This window comes from Dioscorea cayenensis, chromosome 19 (genome assembly GCF_009730915.1).
Source record: "Dioscorea cayenensis subsp. rotundata cultivar TDr96_F1 chromosome 19, TDr96_F1_v2_PseudoChromosome.rev07_lg8_w22 25.fasta, whole genome shotgun sequence".
In the NCBI taxonomy this organism is placed as follows: domain Eukaryota; kingdom Viridiplantae; phylum Streptophyta; class Magnoliopsida; order Dioscoreales; family Dioscoreaceae; genus Dioscorea; species Dioscorea cayenensis.
In genome coordinates, this window is record NC_052489.1 from 25,396,093 (window position 1) to 25,414,107 (window position 18,015).

Here is an 18,015-nt window from a genome sequence, read left to right on the forward strand (position 1 = left end):
TTGGTTTAGTAAAAAGTGTACGAGTCTTACTCAGGAGTAAGTTAATGAAAGCTTTTTATGTTCACTATTTGATTATCTTTTATGTAGAAGTAGAAAGCAAAAATGTCTTTAAAAATAGTAAAACTTTTATTTTATAAAAGTATCGATTATTAAACTTTTTAGAAAAAGCATTTTTCAGGTAAGATATCGGAAAAATCAATCTGAAACGTTTTAAAGCAGGAAGTCTTGAATTTGTAAAACATCTAGCTTAAGTTTTGACCAATCAAAACTGTCCTCTCAAAGTACTGGGAGATATTCACGTTTGTCAACTTGTACTCTTTTTCTCTAGATTGTTAAAAGTATATGGATTAACCTCTTCAATTACAACCTCCATGAGCTAGCTTAGAAACTAAACTGCCCTTACGATTAGCGCTCTTAAATATAAATTAATTTCAAAGATTGAATTTTTAACAAAATTTTAATAAATAAATAATTAAAATAAGATATTTACAGCGCGGAATAGAGATCCACCATGACAGCCTCTCTCTCTCTCTCTCTCTCTCTCTCTCTCTCGTGGTCCATACACTAGTAACAGTAGCTTGAAAACAACTTATTTGGAACCGAGTCAATGGGGTCTACTGTCTACTACAGCGACCCACACCCAATCCGAGATCCATCGCTCGGTTTGGACCATGCTCGCCGACCTGTTTACTTATTCATTTTGATGTTCAACACCAAGTCTCATCCTCAACAATGTTTGTGATATCACGATTCTCCGTTTATTTTTCATCATCCACTTTCCCTGTTGTATTGTGGGAGTTGTTATCTACACATGGAAATAAAGTCTATCATCACATGCCGCCAGAAAATGCATATAAAGATAAGGCATTGGAAGAGCATAAAAACCAGGAGACAAACTCAAAAGCAGTCTGAAATCGAATCATAATAGCAGCAAAGCCTACTGATGCACCATAGAGTTTGTTCCACAAACTGGAAATTAGAACTTCAGAGGCCACTAAAACTGCTTGAGAGATAAAAACTCCCAAGAATCTGAGCGGCACATACCAAACATCATTGGTTTGCTTATGCAACATAGAGTAAGCGCAAAGCAAATGAACCCCTAGTCAAAGCAATCACCCAAATCTAGCTTTCATCCTCAGGTTTGGTTGTCTCCTTACGATTTCATCAGTTCCATCATCCTGAGTGAGAATGACAGACAGACATAGCTCAGATCTGATCATAATCGATATGTACAAAACCAAAATTTACCAGAAAAATTTGCCCTCAAGTATTCATTAAGAACCATATACCTGCATATCAGACGTCCAAAGAGTCAGGTTGTCCGCAGAAGCTGCATGATGAGTACTATCCTTGTATGATTCCTCCCCAAAGAGTATCCAGTTCAGCAATCGCTTCATCAAAAGCCTGAGATATAATTATAAGATATTAAGATGTAATGGACATATATATATATATTGGCAGGAAGCCAAGTCTTCGTGATGAGTTACTTGCATTGGAAATAAATATGACAATTAGCCCAAATAATAACAAGACAGTCTAAATTTCTGGGCACTACATCACCGCAAAGACAGATGTCAAAGCATAAACTTAATTTAGCGGCAAAGAGAAAGGACTGATAACTACTGGAAACAGAATAATTAGAAAAATTAAGGCAGAAGAGAAAAGAACCATTATAGTAAGGTGTAACAGAAAAATTAACACAAAGGGCACCGATAAGCACAAGTCCCAGTAAAATGAAATCAGATACCATAAAAACTCCACCTCTAACCTCTTATAAAGATGTAAAAAATCATATTGATACTTAAAAGGAACAGATCTAAAGCAGAAAGTTTGATGATTTTCGATAAATTATCAACCTGGTATTTGAGATAAACCCACACAAAAAGTCTAGTTGTAATTATTGTGAAGTTACAAGGTATGGAAGGAATGGAATTGAAATACCTCATTTTAGAAATCCCATTAAATTACCTTCTAATCTATAAAAGATGCAAAATATACTATTAACTTTTATGGGAATCTTAAACAAATAATCATCCAATTTACCAAAAGGCCCAGCAAGACAGCAGATACATAAATATTGAACAATGATAAATATATACAACCAGAAGCATACTATATAAGACCAATACAATAGCAATTAATCTTTATGACACTGAAACATGTAACTAGTTTATGAGAATCTAAACAAATAATCATATAATTGATTAAAAGAAGAACCTGAACAGCAGACGCATAAAACCCAACTAATGATAAATAAACACAACCAGGAGCGTGGTATGATGTGACTCAAGAACAGCTCACCCTGCAGATTGCAAGCTCTGTCAGGGAGAATTCAAGATCTCATAATAGAAAACAGAAGTTGAGTGCAGACCGAGCGGATGGGATGTGTTGGCGGTAACTCTTGCACAGCAATATCCTACAAGAACAAGCACATTGCATATCAAAATCATAACCACCAATTCATAACCTAATTCATTTCATTGCCAGGACTCCAGATTTTCAACACCAGGAGATAGAGCCAATATCCAGAGCACAAGACCATAGTAGATCAAGGTTTTCTTTCCAGTGAAAAGCCAAGCCATCGCCGCCATCATGCTCTCCATGTAGAAAATCAAATACTTTAAAACCTAGATCAATTCAATATTATCAAGAGGAAAAATCAAGCAACAGACATCATCAAATCAAATCGACTCGTGATGTCAATCCAAACCTAACATCAAGTCCATACCTTTCATTCAAAAGGGAGAGCATTAAGGAATTAAATAATTAAAAGGCAAAATCAAGAAGATCAAAGAGATCGATCAAGGATTATAAACCATCCCAACCCCGATCTGATAGATTTGATGACAAACCTGAGCAACCTTGTAAGCAGAGAGTGTGTTCTCCGCGGCGTCCTTCCGATCAGGCCGTCTTGAACTCCGCGAGATACCGATGATAATCCCCTTCATCTTCAAGTAGAAGACCTTCGATCCGACCCAGAGGGCAGGAAGGCACCAGTGACGAGTCCAAGAGCGTCAGAATTTGAGCACAGGTGTTGGAGAGCTCCGGTCTCGATCTGGGATCGACACTCACGGATAACGGCGACATGCTGTGCGTTGCCGCAGGTATCCTCCTTCTGCTCGATGGAGGACACGATGCGCCAGGACGCACGACGGGCACCCGATGACGTTCTTGTACGCCACGGAAAGGAGGTTGCGCTCCTCTACGAAAGCTCTCCCCATCGGTGGCCGGGCCACCACCTTCCCGATGAACTCCCGCCATCTCCTCCCTTACCTCTCGGCCTGCTCCGCCGAGCTTCGCCATGTACACATAATCCTCACGACTCGTCACCGCCATCGCCGGAAACCCCAAAACAAGAAGAGAGAGAGAGAAAAAAGAAGAAGCAATGGCAAAGTGATCCCATGGTGGCTATATGGACTACGATATGGTACTTTGTGCTGCGGTGCAGTTTAATGCCATCAGAATCTATTACGTGGCGGATTGTTATTGGCATCATTTCTTTATATATATATATATATATATATATATATATAAAGACTGATTTTGAATTCTGGTTCAATTTTATACTATATAATATGTGCCCAAATTTAATCCACATAAATAATTATTTTATCACCGATAGTTCTATTGCCATGACGTCGCTCGAGCCTGTTTTCATTACTGTAGTATATTTTCTTTTTGTTTTTTTATAAATAATTAATAAATGACTCTTATTTAAAGAAGTCAGGGCATATTGTCATCAGTGTCCTCACTCTACTCTACGTAAATTTTAAATTTAAATATATATGTTATTTTTTAAAATATGGTGGTGGATTTTGGGAGAGATTCAGAGTTATTATGGAATGTTTGAGTAAATAAATATACTTTTAAAGATTTATGGAAATGAGAGAGGCAATGAGATAAGAAGAACAGCTAAGCAAAGGGATGGCACAAGAGAGTCTGGGAAAGAGATGACAAAAGGATGCGTGAGAGAGACTGGAAAGTAGTGGGGAGTATATACAAAGGGTGCACCAGGTGGGATTGGGACCCATTTACCGACCGCCGGTGGGGACCCCACGTTTATGGATACGCTTCTTTGGCTTGGAGGCGTGGATCAAATGGTCGGCAAATTTTTATTATTTATTTATTTATTGGTCAAGTTGGGTAGGACTAATTTTTCGGGGTTTTTAATAAGTGTGTTTGAAATACTTAAAAATGATTGATATATTTTCTTTATCTTGTAAGATAGAATATTATTTAATGAAACCAGGGACGATAGAAGGAAGGATATTGGCCAGAGATTTTCCGCCCGTAGTTTCTCATTTTTCTTAAAATAATCTTTATAAAATTTGATAAAATATAAGATTATTATCATGCTAATGGTATCTTGAATCTTGATTTATTAACATCTGGATTTTTTTATGAATTATATAATTAAAAATTGTGCATGTGTGATTTGTCCATATTTATATAAAAATATATATATTATAATAATTTTTAAATACATGTAATTTCAACTATATATATATATATATATATATATATATATATATATATATATATATATATATATTTCAATATAAATTGTTCTCAATTACCACAATTCATACATTAATAGTTTTAAATTAATGTGTTCTTAAAGAATTCCAATAATGTTAGATCGAATTTATATATAATATTATGACTTTAGATCAATTTTTCACGCTCTTAATTACCGAGGGTAGTCCAGTTTTAGATCAGTCGATACGCATGTTTGCTTTGCTAGACTTTACTAATCATTTTATCGGTTTGTTTTAATGATCATGAAGACTCCTCTCTCACAGTCTTTCTGAGAAAAATGGTTCCTTGTTTTGTAAAATCGCTTTTATAACTTTCCTTAGTCGATGGAGGGATTGGTTTCGAACTTTGTTCCAACACGGAAAATTAAATCTGACAAAATCTACTCTTTTGTTGGCTTTTTCGCAGGAGGATAAAATTTTAACACTTGAAATCTTTAAAAAATTTGTAATCCTTTTTTAGCCATGACATATATTACATGTCATAGTAACTTTCGGAATCGGTGGATCGTGCTGTCTATTAAAAAGCTAGGCATATTTGTTCGCATTTTGGTCCTTCTTCAAATGTTCACTTAGATGCGAAACTTTTACCTTACTTGGTTTCAAATATACGGACTCTTGGATTCCTTCCATAAACTCATTCACGAGAATTTATGGGATCTCTGACATTTCGGAGCCATCTTACGGAACATTTGGCTAAACAGCTACAATCGTATTTTTAACCAAAGAAATGTGCAGCTATACGCTATAATTCTTAAAAGCATGTTTATATGATTCTTTCTTGGTTACCATGATTAAGATCTCATCAACGAAGCCTACGAAGGTGTTCGGGAAGATAGCGCTCTTTTAAACTTTAGCTCGGATCCGTGGCTCGCACGACGATAGGCGTCCAGTTTCAGCTTCGAGGAGTAATTATTCTGCATTGTCTCTAAAAGCAGCCTCTGTCTCACGATGGTGACTTCCTATGACTTCGAGTTTCCACTGCCTTTCACTTTTCTTTTTCCATGCTCTGTATTTTCCTCATATCACGGTGAGGATAAGCCTATTACTCTTCTCTATATTACCCTTGTAATTTTTATCGCTCTTTCTATTTTTCGGGTTTCTTTCTTCGTTAATAAATTCATGGTTTATCCACTTTATTCATTATGACTTGTTTTGTCTCATAATTCTTTAGAAAGGCCAAGAGAATAGAACAATGTTATAAATTCAAGGAAGGGAAGAGGCAGGGAGAAGATAAGATGAGGATGCATCTGTAAAATGAACTTTGATATTCCCCAGATCGCAACAAAGTTTTGAGTGAATCAAAAATTAATGAATGAATAAATAAAATAATCTCACTAAAATATCTAATTTAAAAAGTGCAGCCTCTAAGTTCATAAAGTTATCATTGATATATCATTCGAGATAATTATAAATAATGGCAATTAGCCAGATGGGTTTTTATAACTAAAGTAGCATTGGACCTGTTAGAAAAAGATGAGTATAAAAACATTCAAAATTATTTACATTTGAGTCTAGTTGAATATAGTGATGATAAAAATCCTTAATTGTAGTTCAAGTTTATAACCCGCACTCATGTCATCCGAGCGAGGACAAGCGGATTTATATATTCAATTTTAAGGTTTTGTACATATACTCTTTTTGAGATAACAATGCTTGTCATATTTGTATATCCATTAAACTATAAACACTAGCGTAAGCTTATATAAACTTTCTTGCATGCCAACTCAAGTTCTAATCAGGACAAGTTTGGAGAATGACTTTTAGTATTATGACAAAATTTTGGTAAGTCACTCAATTGTTTATATAGTAAATAAAAAGATACAATTCAATACTTATTTTTCCGATCATAATAAAAAATTTTAACCAACACGGAAGAAATTTTTGCCATAAATATTTTTCACCATATAATAATAATTATTTGTCTAAATTATTTTATTTTATAATCCACTACTATCTCTCATGAATTTTTAGCATAATGAGATATCTCATCTTTATTAAATCTTACTCATATCGAACTCTTTTGAATTTTTCTTATTTTAAAAAATAGTAATAAAAATTTTCATGCGCTGGTTTACCATTTTGGGTGGGCGAGCAATTAGCGACTATTAATTTAAGCGTTATGTTCCTATCAACTTTCAACGACTTCTTAAACTTTTTATATTTTTATCTCAATTACTCCTATTAAGCCAAATGTTATTTTCCATGGGGTAAAGTCATTTGGCCGGGTATGGAATAAAATGAAAAGGTGGATAAATCGGCTGATTAAAAGAAACTAGCGGTCTGAAATCGCATGGGAGATCTGGCGGCTCATGCGCAAGAGTGACACAGGCGAATACCCTCCCTAGGTGCTAGCGCACCCTCCTGCTCATAATTCACTATTCTATCCTCACAAAATAAGCATATGTTTAATTTTTGCTTTACAATTATCAGCAAAAATTTAGTGTATTACTTTTCACAAAGCTAAAAATGCTATTTATTTTTTCAAGATGCCACAGCTTCATTTCTTCTCTCTTGAGCCACTATGCATTCTCCAGTTAATGCACGGTACTAACATGATACATTTGCACCGAATGACTAACAATAGGATAATTTTATGAAGCAATTGATGCACTTCATGATAAAATCTGCAATACTAGTTTATCAACAACAGTGTGGATCAAACAATTATCTATGTGATTTGTTTATTTATTTATTTGTTATTTATTTATTTATTTGTACTTTTAATCAGGAATTATTTGAGTGATTTTTCTGCTTTTATTTTGTAGATTTCCTCACGATCATTTAATAACAAATTTATTTGCTTAAATTTTTATCTTTCTAATTATTAGATGTGTTAGAGTACTAAATCATAAAATAATTGGGTTTCCACTAAGATTGTCTAACATTAAGTCTAAAGAAATCATTCAAGTTTTTGAATTATTTATTATATAGTTAATCGTCGTTTAGTAAGCAAACGGTCAACTTCGATTAATTGTAAAATTTGATTTTTAACCTAACAATTTATTATCATATTTGAAAATTTCATACTCAAGCTACCGATTTAATTATAGGTCTAGAGTTACATTCACCAGCCTAAATGTTTATTGCTCATTTTTACTAATTCCATCATATCTGTTTGTTTTCATACCATAGGATTAACTCTAATGTTTCAATCAATTATAACCATATCCTAGGAAGCTCACAAAGGAAATGCATGGATGTATCTCACTACCACCATTTCATTCATTAACCACTAGGGATGAGTGTGAAATCAAAGATTTAAGCTTTGAGATATGAGGATGTTGTGTGTGATAGAGCCTGCATCTAATGAGGTTTGCAGTTGAGGGAGGATTGCTTGACAAAAAAAACCTATAAAAAGAAAAAGTCTCTTTTTCTAGTTTTTGAAACAAGAAAGTCTAATTTCAATAATGTGCGCATACCTGCACATATATAATATACTTCTCTTATCCTACAATCTAAATTTTACAATATATATATATATACAATTATCATGTGAACAATGTTAAAATTAGGGGTTTAACTGCGCTTTGGTATTTTAGAGATTGGACAAGTCCGATTGTAAAACTATTGCTTAGTGTTACTCCCACACTTTTAGTATCTAGACATTTGCTGTCCATAGTTTCATGCTTGAGATTAGATAGTGAATCATGTTGTATACGTACGAAACATTTATTGATTGAATGAGAAGCTAATTTACTACTCAATTTTTAATTTAATTTGTGGTTTATCCAATATATATATATATAATATAAACTTACCAAATAGATAGACCATTGGATCACTTAGTAGACACACACAAACACTCAATAATGAAATGGTGATCACTGTTGAAATAAAGCCAGATGTTTGAGAGAATTCGAGATTCTCTCGCGAAAGAATCGTTTAAAATTTATTTAGCCACTTCACCTCATTTAATGTGCTTTAAAAAAAAAAAATAGATAGTGAGACACTCTCTAAACCACCAGGGATATGCGGCGTGCTCGGAGTAATTTCGTTGGTTGGATGCAGGCTTTTTATTTTTCATTTCGGGTGAGCGGCTTGAGTTTATATCAGAAATAATAGTAATTTTTAATTTGATTGCGTAAATCTCATGATGTTTGGGGCTTTTCCCACGAGGATCCATTGGTAGATGCCGTATCTCACATGGTTCTTGGGTAATTGCCATTTGCCTTTGTGGAAAGCGTTATATTGACATTCCAACATCCCATTGTCGATAAGTAAATACGTCGGAAAAACTCACGATATCGTGTTTTGTGTAATCAAATTGTAAGTTAGTGCTGTTTGTTCGTGAAAGTTGATATCAACTTATGTAAAAGAGCAAGATTAGTATTTAGTACTGTTAAGCAAGTGCGATATGTGACGTCTTTTAAGTAGCTGGTCTTGGAATTATTGATTAAACCCGCTTCAATTATATATATATATATATATTGGTAGAATACCTCTCTCTAATATAGTCAATTGCTATTCGTTATTTAATATAATTTGTTTCATGATTTTTTTTATTTTAATATTTAAAAAATACCAGTCTATATAATATAATTTATCACAAGTCCTGAGGAGGAAACTTATATTTCCCAAATGGTAAATATATATAGATAGATAAATATGGTCATGTGCGAGGCGAGAAACCCTGAGTGAGATCCTCGCTTTCGCGCTCTTCTCCGCCGTGCGCTCCTCCCGCTAGCGACCCTACAACCACCAAGATGAAGGTGTTCATCACAAAACCCTAAGTTCATAGCTGAATCCTTTCTTCGTTTCCTGCAACGATCTAATCGGTGTTTTCCGTGATTTTATCTGGTTTTTTTTGTAGTTCAATATCGCGAATCCGACCACGGGTGCCAGAAGAAAGCTTGAGATCGATGATGACCAGAAACTGTAAGCAGTGCTTGGATTTCATTTACATGAAACTGTTTTGAATGCGATCATGCTCTTGGTACCTGATTTGCAGTATTTTTTGTACTGCTCCTCAAGATTGGTGAATATTCTAATCTGAAATGAAGATCTTTACCAAAATCACTAAGTATACTTGACTCTATTGGTAAAATACTAAATGCAGAGGATTCCGTTCGTTAAGCCCTAAATTTTTGATTGCTGCTAATTGATACCATTTGGATGTCGAGAAGAAACGTTTGAACAAGCTATAATAGATAGTTCTTATTAATTAAATTTTGAACTTCAAATTTATTATCAAACATATAATGAGAATTTGATTCTACTTGTATTTCTAATGTAGGTTGCTAAATCCTTTGATGCTAAGCATAGCTAGTCTCTATCCATTTGGCCCCTCTTTTCATGGTGAACTGCATATCTCAGTTGATAGCATAGTACATAGAAACTGAAACTCACACTAGTGGTTTGTAATATTTAAAGTTCATTTATTTGGGTTTCTGTTATGTACAGGTTTATGCTAAGTTCATCAATAGTAGTAAATTTCTTACACTTGAATGTTTTGTGTAAAACAGTCAATTGTTTGATTTTTATATTGTTGAATTAATTTAGTATAAACCACTTCCACTTGGGCCCAAAGCTTGAAGATATATAAACAAAATAGTGTCTGTTGTGAGCTATGGGATTGCACAATATGTTATTCAATGTTTCAGCTTCTGTTTGTGTTTACTAATATTGCTTTACCGTAACACATTGAAGGATGTATGATTTATTTTTGAAAATTATAGCCACAATATCATGCTGGGTTTTATGATGACTCTTATTAAAGGTTAATTTGGAGGATGACTAAAACAATTTTTTAAAAATGGAATTAAAGTGAGAGGATAATCCACGTTGGTGATTTTTAATAAGTACATATATTCAGTAGTTTCTCTCTTCAAGAAAGGTTATTTCTGTTTATTGTATGTGGCTTTATGGTGGTGAAAGCTTTTTCTTTATCGTGAACTCTGCTGCTCAAATTAGGTATTGTCATGGCCTGAGTTGCTTCTACTTGACCCTAAGGCTCCACTTGAAGCATTCTGCAAGTAAAACATCAGTATGTTGTTAATGTAGGCATCGATCTTTATAGAACTTCTTTGCTTAACATATTACGAATTATTTTTTATCACCGATTTATTGAAATAGCTGTGTTAAGTGCTTAATGCACTACATTATGATGTCATTCGTGTTTTTTTTTTGGAAATCTATGTTTATTGCCCAAGGTTATCTTCATACTTGTCTTCTTAATCTTGCAGCCAAGTACATTTTTGACAAGAGAATCTCTCAGGGAAGTCAATGGGATGCTCTTGGTGGTATAATTATGGTTATCTATCGATATATATATATACATACATAATCCTATGCCACAGTGGATTTTGTCAAATGCCTCATCTTTAAAGAAAGAATCCTCTTTGCCTTTTTGCTTTATTGTTGTTCCTATAGGAGTTCAAGGGCTATGTCTTGTTAAAATCATGGGTGGGTGTGACAAACAAGGTTTCCCTATGAAGCAGAAGTGTTGTCTCCCTGGGCCGTGTTCGTTGCTGCTTCACAGAACAGGATTGATCATTAATTCTTCTATCAAACATCTAATGATGGCATCCACAATTCTATCTTGTTTCTTATTTGTCCAAATGTAATGAGTTTGTATTTTGTAACGAGACCCCATGCTTCCGGGGGTATGGTAGGCATAGCGGAGTAGCAGGCGTAAATCTGTTCGAGGGGTGCATTGTGATCCCTGTCAGTTTTGAACTTGGTCATTGTCAAGAAGGGTGAATGATCTTCCTGAGTTGACTGACACAGAGAAGCCAGGATGAGAGGACCAAAGAGGGCGTCTAAGATCAAGGTTATTCAACCTCAAGGAGGATGATGTCAAAGAGAATGGGGAACACTTATCGTCGAACATTCCACCAAGTGCGGTTAGTTGACAACTCTCCTCCTTGTTTTCATCCATGACTGTTCATGTCACCCATTTTATCTCTAGAAACTCACACAGGTTTCTACCATTATAATAGCCTGCTGCTTTATGTGATCAAATATTTCTTCTTTGAGGAAATACCAAAATCTAGGTTATCAATTAACACTGAGAGGCGGGGCTAATTGGTTGAAAAGAAAGAGAGAGAGGATTGCCGAGAACCCACCGTCGGAAGCAGCTGAGTATCAGAGCTTCTTGCCAACTGGCTCAAAGGGAGCAGGCGTGAGCGCAGGAGTGAGAGCTTGGCCAGGGGAGATCAAGCTTTCATTCAAGCACCTGGTGCACAAGCGTCTTAGATTGCAATTTGATTCTTAAATTTCCTGATATTTGGCTTATTTCCTGCTAAGCGATGACTTAGTTTCTTCTATTTTTGAATGCCTTGTTGAGTCCTGTTTTCTATTCTTAGATATAGGAGAATTTTCTTCCTAATTGAACACATATAGTTTTACCAAATGTTTGTGTGAGATACAATTGTTGATTAATGTGTTGCTACTTGAGCATATGCCAAGAATGTGTTGTAGAACGGTCAAATCATTGGTTTCTCTTCATACCTTCAAATCCCTGAGTGAGATGTTCAGCTTTCTATTAATATTGTCTAGTCATTTTGATTTTAGAAATATTGTGACAATTTCTATTGACTTATGGGTGTATATGTATGGGTATGCTCATTGTTAGCCAGTGATGATTAACGACCATAGGACCGACCCTATCAATGCATATTGTATCATGCTGGAAGCCACCCGCTCAATGGTACATGAATGGATGAATCATAACCAGGAGAAATCAACACCTAATGAAGTGTCTTTTGGATAAATCATCACATAAAAGTTAAAGTTAGTAAATATTCTTTTGATTTGTTCATAAATAAATAAATAAATTTGCGGGATTTTAAATTTGACGAGGCAATTCACTTAGGGATTCTGTAAAACCAAAACCCTAGGCTCAGAAGACCTTGAGAGGATCATGTATTCAATCACTGGTTATTAGAAATTAGTCTTTCAGAAGTGTATATATTTGGAGTTTGTTTAATTCTATGTGTGAACATGAGAGTCTGAGAATCTTGACTTTAGATGACTAGCAATAAAAATGAGTCTGGTGCGTAGTTAGGGAAGTTAAGCTAGCATTGGCGAGAAAGTACTGTAACCTCTCATATGCTTTTATTTTGACAGCATAATGTTATGTTAAAATAATCAGGTATTGGCGAAAAGTTTCAGCAGCCTCTTTTAATCAAGTCAAAAGTGATTTACTTACTATTCAGTAATGTTACAGCTTATTCAATGAGAAAAACAAAATTATTTTTTTTTTTTTAAAACTGAATATTATTACTTCGGGGAAAAACTTTGACATCATCTGAAAATTTTTTGAAAAACCCTAGATTAATACGAACTAGAAAAATAAGATCAAAACTAATTATTTTTAGTTAAAAATTTGAAATATATTTTTACAAGATTTTTATGTTGATTTTCTCATATTATTTCTCCTAACGATTAGAGGTAATAGTAAAAACCCGCCATTAAACAAATAAAAACCTTTCGGCTAATTGATAATTTAAAAACGCATGCCATATAATTTCAAAGTAAGTTGCCTCATCATGTTGACCCAGAGACTGTCAAGTCATTCTAGCAGAGAAGAGATCAGTAATTTGGTGGAAATTTAATGTGATTTATGCTAATTTAATTAAAAATATTCAAAAATAAGACCAAGAGAGTCAAAAGGCCAAATCTAAGCCATCTTCTACACGTGTTCCGTATGGTATTCTTCATACATATCCAGAGCAACAAAAAGACTGGAAAGCTGAGAAACAAAATAGGGGTAGGTAAAAAGAGTTAGGTGAGTAAAATAAAAATATTCAGGTTTGGTGAGACGCAGCTTTCAGATTCAGACTTTGAATACTCAGTTGAGATCAAACTAGCCCCACCAAACCATAGGACAATAATCAAATGCATAATTGAAATATTTCTTTTTCTTCTTTTATTCTCTGCCCGGAAACCAAACAAATAGTACACAAGGTAATACATGAGATAGATTACACCCTTGCATTACATACAAAATACAAGCCACATGTAGCTTAAATAAAAAGGAAAAAGAACAAGAAGTAGTTCAGATTAATAAAGCCGAGATAAGATAAGGATGCTCCAGGTTGGATAGTAGTTTAGAAAGCCAAAGGGGCAAAAGATTGAAGGTCATCGGTTCTGGGTGAACGAATCCTTCTCTTTCTCAGACGCTCAGCGATGATGAAAGCCAGCTCCAGGGATTGGGATGCATTGAGTCTGGGGTCACAATGGGTGTGGTAGCAGGGAACTGAGGGTCATCGAAGGTAACAGTACGTGATCCTCCAATGCATTCAGTGACGTTTTGGCCGGTCATTTCAAGGTGTACACCTCCTGGATGGCTTCCTTCTTGCTCATACACATCAAAAGAATGCTCTTACTTCCACCCTGCTCATAATTAATCATCAGTTCTAATTTTTGCTTTCATTCATTTCCACATTGTTAATTTGCAAAAGTATATTGAATTATATCCGTTTTGATATCTTGGTATGTACATCACAAACACATATTATTCAGGCATGATTCATTGCATCTCTTAGATAGAAACACTAAGTTATTAGATGAATAACAAGTTAATATAGAAATTTGGTATCTAAAAATGCCATTATCTAGATTCAACTAAAAGTCTTTGAAATGATATAAGACAAGAATGTATCATATAATAGCTATATGTCGGGATTCAATCAATCAATTGTTCATAGTACCACATGTAAGTTGGAATTTAGCTTACACGGGAAAGAAAGGGAGAATGACTTACCAGAATGGAATCAAAAGGACGAGTCTTGAGACCACATGGGGCCTTAATGGTGTTGCCGTGCATGGGGTCGCTGGACCCAGGTGACTATCTGGCCTGAACCACGGACAGCCCTGATCAAGTGTGGCAACTTGACCCCCTCATGTTCTCAGCTCCCATTCTGGCGATTATAGTGATCCTTCCAGGCTTGTTAGTTGGGTTTAAGATTTCAATCAGCTTCACCAACTCTCTGGGATCCATCTTATCACTCACCTACAATCCATCAAACAAACTAAGTACACTCTCTAATTGGGATTCAATTATTCAAGATCATTAATTGGTGTTAATTTTTAGTATACCTTGATTCCAAGAGGATTGGCAACGCCACGGAGGAACTCAACGTGGGCTCCATCAAGCTGACGAGTGCGCTCACCGACCCAGAGCATGTGGGCGGAGCAATCATAGAAGAGACCGGTTGTGGAGTCCTCACGTGTGAAGACTGCTCGTAGGGAAGGAGAAGGCACTCGTGTGATGTCAGAAGTCAGTGGTTGTCATGATAGGATGGTCAACAGTCAACCCAGCTGCGGCCATGAACCCCAAGGCCTCGTCAACACGGTGTGCTAGTTCCTTGTACCTGCTCGTTTCCACCAAAATTTAAAAGTGGATGAATTAAATTGCAAAAGGAATTACGCCAAATACCAAATTCAAAGGAAATCACTTGTAAATTCAAGAATAGTGAACAAGAAAAAGACAAAGAAAAGGTCCCAGAAAAGCACAAAGAGAAATGGCCACATAAAGGTGAACAAGAGATTCATATGGAAAACCACACATACTACCCAAACCTTCTAATTCCTTATCACAAAAGGAAAAAGAAAGCGAGATAAAACAAAGATAGATCAGGAAAAAGGTAACAAGAAGGAAAGGGATGGAATACCTGTCACCCTGCTCGCTGTGGTCCGTGAAATCGAGATTCCACTGCGTCACACGCTGCATAGCGGCATAGCCACCAATAGCGAAGGCCCGCAAGAGGTTCAGCGTGGCCGCCGCTTGGCAATACGCCCTGATCATCCTCTGAGGGTCTGGAATCCTCGATTTCTCATCGAAAGCGTCCCCGTTCACATTGTCCCCTCGATAGCTCGGCAGCTTCACCCCGTTCTTCTCTTCGAAACCTTCCGATCTTGGTTTGGCGAATTGCCCCGCCATCCTCCCAACCTGAACACAAAATCATCGCAAAAATCATCAGATCGAGGGTTAGCATCTCAGATCCGGCCGATTGGAAGGCCAAATTCATAGATCTAGACGGATCTATAGTTTATAGCGTTCCACCGACCTTAATGACTGGCACCTGGCCACCGAACATGAGGACGACGCCCATCTGAAGAAGGATACGGAAGGTGTCACGGATGTTGTTGGCGTTGAACTCCTTGAAGCTCTCAGCGCAGTCGCCACCCCTGGAGGAGGAACGCGCGGCCGAGGCGGCCTCAGCGAGCCGCTCCTCGAGGTGCCGCGCCTCACCAGCGAACACGATCGGCGGGAAGCTCTCAATAGTGCGGAGAACCGAGATCCAACTCCTCCTTGTTAGGGTACTCAGGGCAGCTGCAAGGCCTTCTTTGTCTTCCAGCTATCCACAGCCCATTTCCCTGACTTCACCGGCACCGCTGGCTTCTCAACGACCACAGGGTTCTTCGCCGGCTCGGCCGCATGTACCGGCGGAGATCGGGCGAGCCACAGGGCGTACCTTTGCGTTGAGAACGGCAGGGAAGAAGGTGATCGGCACGACCTCCGCCACCGGAGAGATTGGGAGGAGAAGAAGGATTTGGAGGTGAGAGCGGAACCAGAAGCCAAGAGCCATTGCTCGTTGATTCAATGCCAACGAGGAGGAGAAGTCTCGCGAGCTGGGTCGAGAGCGAGGCAATGGTGGCGCTTGGACCAGTGGAAGGACGGGGAGGGTATTTATAGGCGGCCATGGTTGTTGGTGCTTTGGCAGGGGTAGGGTATTGCGAGTCGAGGAGACTCTTAGCAGGTCGGATCTGAAAACATAGTCAAATTAAAATTTATTTTACCTTATATACTTATTACGATTCTTTTATTCTTATTTCATGAAATATTTAGAGAGAATTTGAAGAGGTGTTGAGTTTGGATCCGAAACCCCGATAAGGGGAAGGATCCGTTAAGGAGGAAGATACGGGTATCAGTAAAGATTCCTTTTTGATAAATGGGGTTGGTGAAGAAGCACATGGATTGCACGTGAGGATTGATGTAGGAGAGGTTGTTGATGTGGCTATTGTGAGGCCACGTGTGTGTTTAATGGCTGTGTTCGTGGCTGTTTGGTATTTGGAGTTAGGTATCACTCTGATATTAAATTGGAGTATAATACTCCATGATAATTGACTCATGCTTTTCATATATATATATATACATACTCCATATGGCAAAGTGTTTTAATAACAGAAGTGAACATAAAAGATAATAATTTGTCCAAAATGTAGGTAACAACAAATGATCATTTAATTTTTTTAGCACCTATTATTTATGTAAAATGTTCATATTATCTCTTTGAGGAGATATATGTAAATCTCAACTCACATAAAATAAAAGCCGTATTTGAATTATAAAGTTTGTATTTGTACCCACCCTAACATGTGGTTTGTCACTATTGTGAAATGAAAAATTCATACAAGTTATTTTTTTTCTTAATTTTAATTTTAAATTTTTGAAATACTTTATTAATGTACTTTGTTTTAAATATAAATAAAAGAAATAATGAGAGTAATTCATTTTACAACCCAAAAAAAATATAAAATAAAATGCATGTTTTGACCTGCTATTTCAAAATTTATCGGATTTCGCAGTGAACAGCCCAATCTAATTATCTAATCTAATCAATCAATAATTTGCATTTGATCGCTAATTAAAATAGTTACTGTTTATTACTTATCAGTACTTACATTTGATGTGTGTATAAATGAAACTTTTATATAACTTTAAAATAATCATATATCATGTCAATACGGCTAAAAAAATAATAATATGATTTGAGAGTATTTAATTACAATGTAAGTTGAAGATTTGAAGACGTATAAAAATGAATATTAATTAAATAAATAGTATTTTTATCGTACATAGAATCATATGGGTCCCTGAAAAACTCAAAATCACATGAGTGCAAAATGCAAATGGCTTTCAATAATTTTTGGAACCTGAATAATGTTGTCCCAATCATTGTGGTATATTTTCCAACTCGAGTTTCCACAAATCCAGTTTCTATAGTATTTCTCATGAATCAAAAGGGATCCATTTATTTATTTATTTATTTATTTTTCTATATTATTCCTTATTTATTTGATTTAGAAAGTTATACTTGTCTGTGTTCTATTTGTTGTTGTTATGTGTTTTGGTTTCACCTAGTGACTGCATTGGTTTTTATTCTTGTGGTTTTATTGTATATTTTGTTTTGAATTTGTTTGTTCTGTTTTCTTTATAATAAATTTATGATTTATCTATTTTTATTAAAAATTAAGTTATACTCAATATTTCACATATGTGAGATATTATGTATTTATTTCTATTTTTATTTATGATTTACTTTATAAAATAAATATGAAAGAAAAATAAAGACAGACAAATATCAACAATAATTTGTATTATTATCATCGTATCATTACAATATTATCATAATATTCTCACATCAAATGATGTATAGGTTTTCGATATCTTAGAATAATATCAGTAATTAAACTTGAATATCATATCAAATCAATTCATACCAAAAGGCTTGGAGCAATACGTAACTTC

General features: G+C 35.6%; 3 pseudogenes; 1 reads left to right on the top strand and 2 right to left on the bottom strand.

The window, feature by feature from the left end:
• Nucleotides 1-1,122: 1,122 nt before the first annotated feature.
• On the bottom strand, nt 1,123-3,348 carry LOC120283387 (annotated as a pseudogene).
• A 5,893-nt stretch (nt 3,349-9,241) lies between these two features.
• LOC120249275 lies at nt 9,242-11,751 on the top strand (annotated as a pseudogene).
• A 2,457-nt stretch (nt 11,752-14,208) lies between these two features.
• LOC120249276 lies at nt 14,209-16,072 on the bottom strand (annotated as a pseudogene).
• Nucleotides 16,073-18,015: the final 1,943 nt, after the last annotated feature.